Genomic DNA, 9,203 nt, shown 5'->3' on the forward strand with positions numbered 1-9,203 from the left:
GCTTCCAGAGCACTAAAGATGAAACATGCTACCCATCTTCTTACAGAGAGACAAATCTGTCAGGAGTACAGAATGACATATAAACACACTTATGTTTGTATAAATATATATGCATATATGCATAGGTATGCTTTTTTTGGACATAGTCAATACAGAGATTTGTTTTGCTTGATTATACATGTTTATAACAAAAGTGTTATTTTTCTTTCATTCTTAATGTAAGGGAGGGGAAACAATGAGGAAGATTTTGCTGATTGGAAAATTTTAAGTTTAATTTTTTTAAATGAAAAGAGAGAATTATGTTGCTCAGGAGATAGTTCTACCAATGTACTCTGTCCTGAACAGTCTACAATTGGAGTCATTTTCAATTCTGAGTGCTTTGAGGAAGGACATTATTAAACTAGAGGGTTCCCCAGAAGAGAGCCAAAATGATGGCAAGGAAATCAGGAATTCCAGCATCTGTGTTCATGTTCACTATCAGGCATTTATCCCAAACAAATAATTCCCCCTGGAACGGTCCTTTAGGTTCTTGGTAAGAGTTATAAAAGAGAGTGAGGTGAGAACTGAATTTTCAGATTTAGAAGAGACCTAACACCATACAGAATTATGTAATGTTTAAAAATAAGTAACAGCCACTCCAAATAAATATTCCTAACTCTTCCTGTGAGACATTTCGAAGCTGCTTTCAGTGTTGAATCTTGATACATTGGCACTGTGAACTCCTTGTATTCCTTTTTTTCACCACAGCTCACACATTTTGGCCTCTTTTAATTTTTTTGTTTGTTTTGTTTTTGGTTTTTGTTTACTGCTTCTCAACTAAAAGGGGATTTTATTGATATCACAGCCCCATTAAACCCAGGAATAAGACCTTGTTACAACAGACTGTTCAAATGCACTTCAGTCAGGAGAGCCAAACCAAAACTGGGTCCCAGGCTGGTCTTTATATGACCTTCTTCTTTGGGCGCAGATTATTGGTGTGGCCGCACTTCTTTTTACTGCAGTTTACAACGGGAGGGTGCAGGCGGGCGTAACACTTGCAGCAGATTATCTTGTCACAGTTGTATTTCTGGGCCAGCTGACCAAGGGAAAGCTCAATGATACCCCCTCAAAGACGCAGCATCAAGTGCAGAGTGGACTCTTTCTGGATGTTGTAGTCGGAGACAGTCCGGCCATCTTCTAGCTGTTTTCCAGCAAAAATCAGTCGTTATTGATCTGTTCCTTCCTAGTTCTGGATTTTGGCTTTGACATTCTCAATAATATCACTTGGTTCGACCTCAAGAGTGATAGTCTTGCCCGTCAGGGTCTTCACAAAGATCTGCATCTCAGCAACGATGTGCCCAGTGGCTTCGTGCTCCTGGACCCGCTGCCGACCCCAGTCCCGGTTAGCAACACGCTGGGCCGCCTCGCTAAAGAGAACGAGGCCACAGCGGCCTCTTTTAATTTTAAGGGTAAAGAGATATTGGTCAATTAGGTAACCAATGCAATTATGCAAAGTTACTTAAGCAAGTCTCAGAAAACATTAGTACTTCATGTACAATAAGAGAGGGCTGCCAGTCAAATCTACATCTACAGTTTATTGTGCAGAAAGCAAGGGTAGGAAAGGGTATAGGAAAAGAAAGGAACAAAGCCTATTGTTATTTATGATGATAATTTTTTTAATTATAGTTTTTATTTACCAGATATGTGTATGGGTAATTTTACAGCATTGACAATTGCCAAACCTTTTGTTCTAATTTTTCCCCTCCTTCCCCCTCCCCAGATGGTAGGTTGACCAATACATGTTAAATATGTTAAAGTATAAGTTAAATACAATATATTTATATATGTCCAAACAGTTGTTTTGCTGTAAAAAAAGAATCAGACTTTGAAATAGTGTACAATTAGCCTGTGAAGGAAATCCAAAGTGCAGGAGGACAAAAATAGAGGGATTGGGAATTCTATGTAGTGGTTCATAGTCATCTCCCAGAGTTCTTTCGCTGGTGCAGCTGGTTCAGTTCATTACTGCTCAATTGGAACTGATTTGGTTCATCTCACTGTTGAAGATATCCACTTCCATCAGAAATGATCATCATATAGTATTGTTGTTGAAGTATACAATGATCTCCTGGTCCTGCTCATTTCACTCAACATCAGTTCATGGAAATCTCTCCAGGCCTTTCTGAAATCATCCTGTTGATCATTTCTTACAGAACAATAATATTCCATAACATTCACATACCACAATTTATTCAGCCAATCTCCAACTGATGGGCATCCATTTAGTTTCCAGTTTCTGGCCAGTACAAAGAGGGCTGCCACAAACATTCTTGCACACACAGGTCCCTTTCCCTTCTTTAGTATTTCTTTAGGATAGAAGCCCAGGAGTAGCACTGCTGGATCAAAGGATATGCACAGTTTGATAACTTTTTGAGCATAGTTCCAAATCATTCTCCAGAATGGCTGGATGTATTCACAATTCCACCAACAAGGTATCAGTGTCCCTGTTTTCCCACATCTTCTCCAACATTGCGCATTATCTTTCCCTGTCATTCTAGCCAATCTGACAGGTATGTAGTGGTATCTCAGAGTGATGACAACAATTTAAAAGAAAAAAAAAAACAACAACAAATATGACAGCTATTTTTTGCCACTAACTTTTCTAACATTAACTATATTTCTTAAAAATGAACTATTTACTTAAAAGCCATCATTTTCATTTATCTATCTCTAAAGAAATAAATCTACTAGCTAGAAGAAATCACTAAGGCTGCTTTAACTAGTGTTCAGACTATAATTATTAATGAACCACCTTAATCTAATCCCATTAATCATCTTCATGAGCTTGTAAACTGCTCCTTTTCTGTTAGGATTCTTACAAGGTGCTAAGTAAGTGGAATTGAGGAGATAGTTGTTAAGTCTAGTTTAGCATTGATTTAATCCTACAATAAATAATGGTTTCCTAGTGATATAATAATTGGTGTATGCTCAGTGTGGAACGTATAAGGAGGAGCTCTCAGGGTCAGAGAGGAGAAGCCCACTAGAAGCTCTCAGAGTCTCAGCCAGGATTCAGTCGAGCAGATTCAGAAGCCAGAGAAGGCATCAGGCAGAAGTAAGGAAGACAGAGAAGTGGGGGCAGGCTGTCCTGTGGAGAACACTGAAACCAAGATCCGGAAGACCTCCAGAAAACTAGCAGAGCCCCAAGTGAAGGAGACAAGACTTTGAAGGAAACAATAAAGAATTTGGATTTTAATATCTGGCTGCTTTTGGAGTGATTACACTGAACTGAAACTAAGGCTGCCTCCAGAAGCCCCCCAAGAAACCTGCTCCCAGAGAACAATACATTTTAGAGAAGAATATTACACTTTTCGACGGGGATTTTGCTTTGCAATGCAATCACTAGAAACAACAAGTACTTTTCACCCTTATTCTTTTCTACTCCTTTGCTTCTTGATTTCCTTCATTTCTTGAATGATCCAAATTCAATTTCTTAAACTCTTATACAGCTTTAAAAGTATTTGTTATACTGCCAGATGTTGTGTTCATGTTATCCAAAACAACTTTACAACATTCTCTCCTACAATATTCCAGTCAGGTAAGTGAGGAATAAGTGTTTTAGCCTGCATTTTACAGATGAGGAAATTGTAGTCCAAAAAGATAAATGTAACGTATCCAATACCACAGGGAGTTTGTAGTACTGTGTACTTGTCATACTAGAGCAATATGCTCAGCTTCTGTCTTTCTAATGCACTGGACTTTACACAATTAGATCTTAGGATCAAGTTTCACCCTTAAATATACAGATGTTTTATTTCTAAGGAATTTAAAGGGAATGATCTGAGTGCTTTGAGATCAAACAGGTCACTATCCCCTGGAAAATTATCAAAATGACTAGTCTACTTTATGGGAAAACATCAAGTTATCTTCCAAAGCAGGCATATCAGTCAATAGGAAATGTTTTCCCCACATGCAAGAATGCTGTTGTTCATTTAATTACTAAAATCAAATAGGTTTTTTTACATTTGCTATTGTTGTTGTTTTGTAATCCTCAATCTTCTCAATCTCTCCAGGAGTCCACTGTTGGGGGGTGGGGAGAGGAGGGAAGTACCGTAGAGGGCCTCAGATAGTAAAAGAACTCTGGGTGAGGTATAAGACTCTTCAGCTCAGAGGGAACCTGCTGATAATATCTTTTCGGCTCTTCATCTCCCCTAAGGGCTCTCGGCCTTCCTAAGAAATCAGGGTGACAACCTGTGTTGTAGTTGAAGCAGAATGATACCAAGTGGCAAAGAGTCATCTACATAAGCAAGTTGTTTATGTGGTCCTGCATGTGCAATATATAGTTAGCACATGCGCAGTGTTGAATGGACTTCATGTTTTAACCATCCACGTGAGTCTCACCTCATCACTCCTCTTCTGAGACCTAGGACTCAGGCTGTTACTGAGGTCCTCCAGAGAGCTAAATCACACACAACAGGATATGGTAGATAAAAAGCTGGATTTGGAATCAAGACCTAAATTCAATTTCTCTCTCAGACACAGGACTGTGACCCTTGCAAAGTCCCTTAACCTCATAGCCTCAGTTCCATTATCTATAAGAGGGGTATGATTTTTGATCACTCTTTTTTCCTGGAGTTTTCCTGACTCTGTGAATTTTCCTGACACTGCTTTTTCTTGATTCTCATTTCACCTGTCAGACTACTCCTTTGATTGATTCTTCTTTGTGGATTCATCATCTGTATAAAATACTTTAACTGGTATATATCAAAGTTCTATCTATCTTGATAAATTTTTTAGCTTTCTCCTTTCAGTTTGTCAAAAGAATAATTGTCAAAATCTGACAATGTCATATCTACTCAATAAACTCCAATGATACCTTCTTGACATTAGACTTTAAGCTTTTCTGTTTGGTTTATAAAACCCTTCTCAATTTGGCTCCAATATTGTCATTCCAATATTATTAAGCATTATTATCCTCCTTTTATCTCACAGTCCAAACTAGTCTTGTTATTTTTCACCTTCAATACTACATTTCCTGTCTCCTTGCCTTTACACTGACTGTCTTCCATATTTAGCACACATTCAGTCTTTTCACTCTTGCATTGAAAACGTTATTTCCTTTAAAACTCTGCTCAAGTGACATGTTCTTTATGAAAAATTTACTGATCTCCCAAACCTCTATTACCCTCCCCATGCAAAATTTAAGCTGTAATTTTTTTTAGTACATATTTGTATATGTGAATGTAACCATTTGTCAAAATTGCCATGGAAGTAAAAACATTTCTTAAAATCCATCAACCATTGATAATATAGGCTAATATATTTTAATCTGTTGGTAGAGAACCATGGAAAAAAGAAAGAATAAGAAACCAGGTAAAGAGATTGAGAAAGCTTGGAATTCTATTGTCCATCATGATACCACATGAATTTTTTTCAGATTTGAATATTTAGGGCTTTTCTGGACTTCCTTCTAAAACTCTGAGAAATAATAGTGTCTGTGGCTACTACTTTCATTAATAATACATTTGATACTAGGCCAAAGGAATCTGCATCCAGTCTGTATGATGATAACTAGAGTAGTTGTCTAGATAGATAGATAGACTAGATAACTAGGTATTTGGTGAAATGCCCCAACTGCCCTTTAGAGATAGCATCCCTCCTTTTAAGACTTTTGAGTCCTAGAAGGAAAACACTGCCCCAACCTTTCAATGGAAAAGAGTTCTCTGGTTCCATTAACAACTTCCCAATCTTTTGACACTTTCTACACTTATTCATAGACTTTTCCCACTTCCTTAGTTTCTCTGTTATTTTCATTGCTACTATTATTTCTATTGTTATATAAAGAAATTAGCAGACATTGTGTGGCAGTTGTTGTTTAATGTGACAGTTATTTGTAAAAATTAGTATAAGAAAAGCTAGAACATATTCAGTTTCCAATTCATGGAATGAAGAAGTAGCAGAATAGTGATGTTCACTAATGTACAATGAGGGATGGAAATCACAGTCCTAGTAGTGCTGTTCCTTAGCCAGATTAAAGTAATAAGAAGAAGTAAAAGAGAGAGATTATTGACTAAAGCAAAATTTTTAAAATCAAAAGCTCCTAGAATTGAGATATTTTAGAAGCTATTCAAAATAAAGAAAAAGGAAATGCTTATTGATTAATGAATGCTGACATTTACCCTTAAATGTAATAATATCAAGGATTTTATTGGAATTAGATTGAATAGTATTCTAGCAATAAGATTGGGCTTTAAAATGAGTTGATCTTAATTATAAAGAATGTAAGAACAAAGCCAGGAATACATACCATCATCTTGTAAATTGAGTAAATCACATTATAAAGGGATCCACTGACCAAGGCAGAATATTAATTAGAGAGTAGAGGTTATGCTATTGCCAGAGTATAATAACTTCAATTCAATTCAAAAAACATTTATTTAGGGCTTACTATGTGCAAAGCACAGATGAATAAGATAGAATCCCAGTTCTCAAAGTTCAGCCTAGTATATACAACAAATGAATAAAAGCATGATATCACAGAACATGAGAAAAATAAAGTACTATATGAGTTCACAGGAGAAAGGAATCATATTTAGGTGAAAAAATCATATATTATAGAATTTGGTAGGTTCGATAGGGTAAAAGTAATTAACATCAAGAAGTTCTGCTACTGCAGGAGATTATAAATGGCAGGTACCTTGGAGGTTATCTACTTCAATATCCTTATTTATTGGTATGAGAGAACTAATAGCTATTAATAGATTTGCCCAAGATAGAAACCCTGACTATCCCATAAGTGGAAATTTGCCCCAGAGAAACTTAGGGAATGAAAAAGATTAATGCATGTATTTTTATTATAGCTTTTTATTGACAAAACATATGCATAGATAATTTTTCCACATCAACCCTTGTACAAACTTCTGTTCCAATTTTTCCCCTCCTTCTCTCTACCCCCTCCCCTAGATGGCAGGTAGTCCCATATATGTTAAATATGTTAAAGTATATGTTACATACAATATATGTACACATATTTATACACTTGTCTTTCTACGTAAGAAAAAGCAGATTTAGAAAGAAGGTAAAAATAACCTGGGAAGAAAAACAAAAATGCAAGCAAACAATAACAGAAAGAGTGTAAATGTTATGTTGTGGTCCACACTCATTTCCCAGTATTCTTTCATTGGGTATAGCTGGTTCTGTTCATTACTGATCAACTGGAACTGATTTGGATCCTCTAATTGTTGAAGATAGACACTTCCATCAGAATTGATTCTCATATAGTATTGTTGTTGAAGTGTATAATGATCCCCTGGTTCTGCTCATTTCACTCAGCATCAGTTCATGTAAGTCTCTCCAAGCCTCTCTGTATTCCTCCTGCTGGTCATTTCTTATAGAGCAATAATATTCCATAACCTTCATATACCACAATTTACCCAACCATTCTCCAATTGATGGACATCCATTCATCTTCCAGTTTCTAGCTACAACAAAAAGGGCTGCCACAAACATTTTGGCACATACAGGTCCCTTTCCCTTCTTTAGTATTTCTTTGGGATATAAGCCCAATAGCAGCACTGCTGGATCAAAGGGTATGCACAGTTTGACTACTTTTTGAGCACAGTTCCAAATTGCTCTCCAGAATGGTTGGATCCGTTCACAACTCCACCAACAATGCATCAGTGTCCCAGTTTCCCCACATCCCCTCCAACATTTGTCACTATATTTTCCTGTCATCTTAGCCAATCTGACAGGTGTGTAGTGGTATCTCAGAGTTGTCTTAATTTGCATTTCTCTGATCAATAGTGATTTGGAACACCTTTTCATATAGGTAGAAATAGTTTCAATTTTTGTCATCTGAAAATTGTCTATTTCACATTTGACCACTTATCAATTGGAGAATGGCTTGATTTCTTATAAATTAGAATCAGTTCTCTATGTTTTGGAAACTAGGCCTTTATCAGAACCTTTAAGTGTAAAAATCTTTGCTTCCATTCTAATCGTATCTGCATTAGTTTTGTTTGTACAAAAGCTTTTTAACTTGAAATAATCAAAATTTTCTATTTTGTGATCAATAATGATCTCTAGTTCTTTAGTCACAAATTCCTTCCTCCTCCACAGGTCTGAGAGGTAAATTATCCTCTGCTCTTGTAATTTATTTATAATCTCGTTCTATTTGACCTTATCTTGTTGTATATATGGTGATAAGTGTGGGTCAATGCCTAGTTTCTGCCATACGAATTTCCAATTTTCCCAGCAGTTTTTGTCAAATAGTGAATTCTTATCCCAAAAGCTGGGGTTTTTGGGTTTGTCAAACACTAGATTATTATAGTTATTGACTATTTTGTCCTGTGAACCTAAACTATTTCACTGATCAACTAGTGTATTTCTTAGCCAATTAGCCAATGATATTGGTGACCACTGCTTTATAATATAGTTTTAGATCAGGTATAGCTAGGCCACCTTCATTTGATTTTTTTTTCATTAGTTCCCTTGAAATTCTTGACCTTTTGTTCTTCCAGATGAATTTTGTTGTTATTTTTTCGAGGTCATTAAAATAGTTTCTTGGGAGTATGGTTGTTATAGAACTAAATAAATAGATTTGGGGAGGGGATATTGTCATCTTTATTATGTTCACTCAACCTATCCAAGAGCACTTCATATTTTTCCAATTGTTTAGATCTAACTTTATTTGTGTGGAAAGTGTTTTGTAGTTTTGCTCATATAGTTCCTGACTTTCCCTTGGCAGATAGATTCCCAAAGATTTTATACTATTGACAGTTATTTTAAATGGAATTTCTGTTTGTATCTCTAGCTGTTGGGTTTTGTTAGTGATGTATAAAAATGCTGACGATTTATGTGGATTTATTTTGTATCCTGCAACTTAATGCATGTATTTTTAATAATTTAGAAGCAACCATAGTATCTAATTCTCTGTCCTGAATTTTTTAAACTAGGTTTTAATATTATTGTTACATCATTGGTTTCAAAAATTATTGGAGGATATGTTTCAAATTTTGTCACATCCCAGAATTAGTAATGACTGTTATAAACTAAGTAGTACAATTGAGATATGAGCACAGATCAAAATCTTGCTACAAAAATATCCTGTTATTCAAACATGAAAATAAGGTCATCCTTCCCATTTCTTAAAAGTGATTCATCTCATATTTTAACACCGAAAGACTTAGAAAATAATACAAATGATCCTAATTTATATCATAGTATTTCTA

At 35.8% G+C, this 9,203-nt stretch overlaps 1 pseudogene; it reads right to left on the reverse strand.

Annotated features, from left to right (window-relative positions):
• Positions 1-940: 940 nt before the first annotated feature.
• On the reverse strand, positions 941-1,321 carry LOC141552826 (ubiquitin-ribosomal protein eL40 fusion protein-like; annotated as a pseudogene).
• Positions 1,322-9,203: the final 7,882 nt, after the last annotated feature.

The sequence above is a fragment of the Sminthopsis crassicaudata genome, chromosome 2, assembly GCF_048593235.1.
Source record: "Sminthopsis crassicaudata isolate SCR6 chromosome 2, ASM4859323v1, whole genome shotgun sequence".
Lineage (NCBI taxonomy): Eukaryota > Metazoa > Chordata > Mammalia > Dasyuromorphia > Dasyuridae > Sminthopsis > Sminthopsis crassicaudata.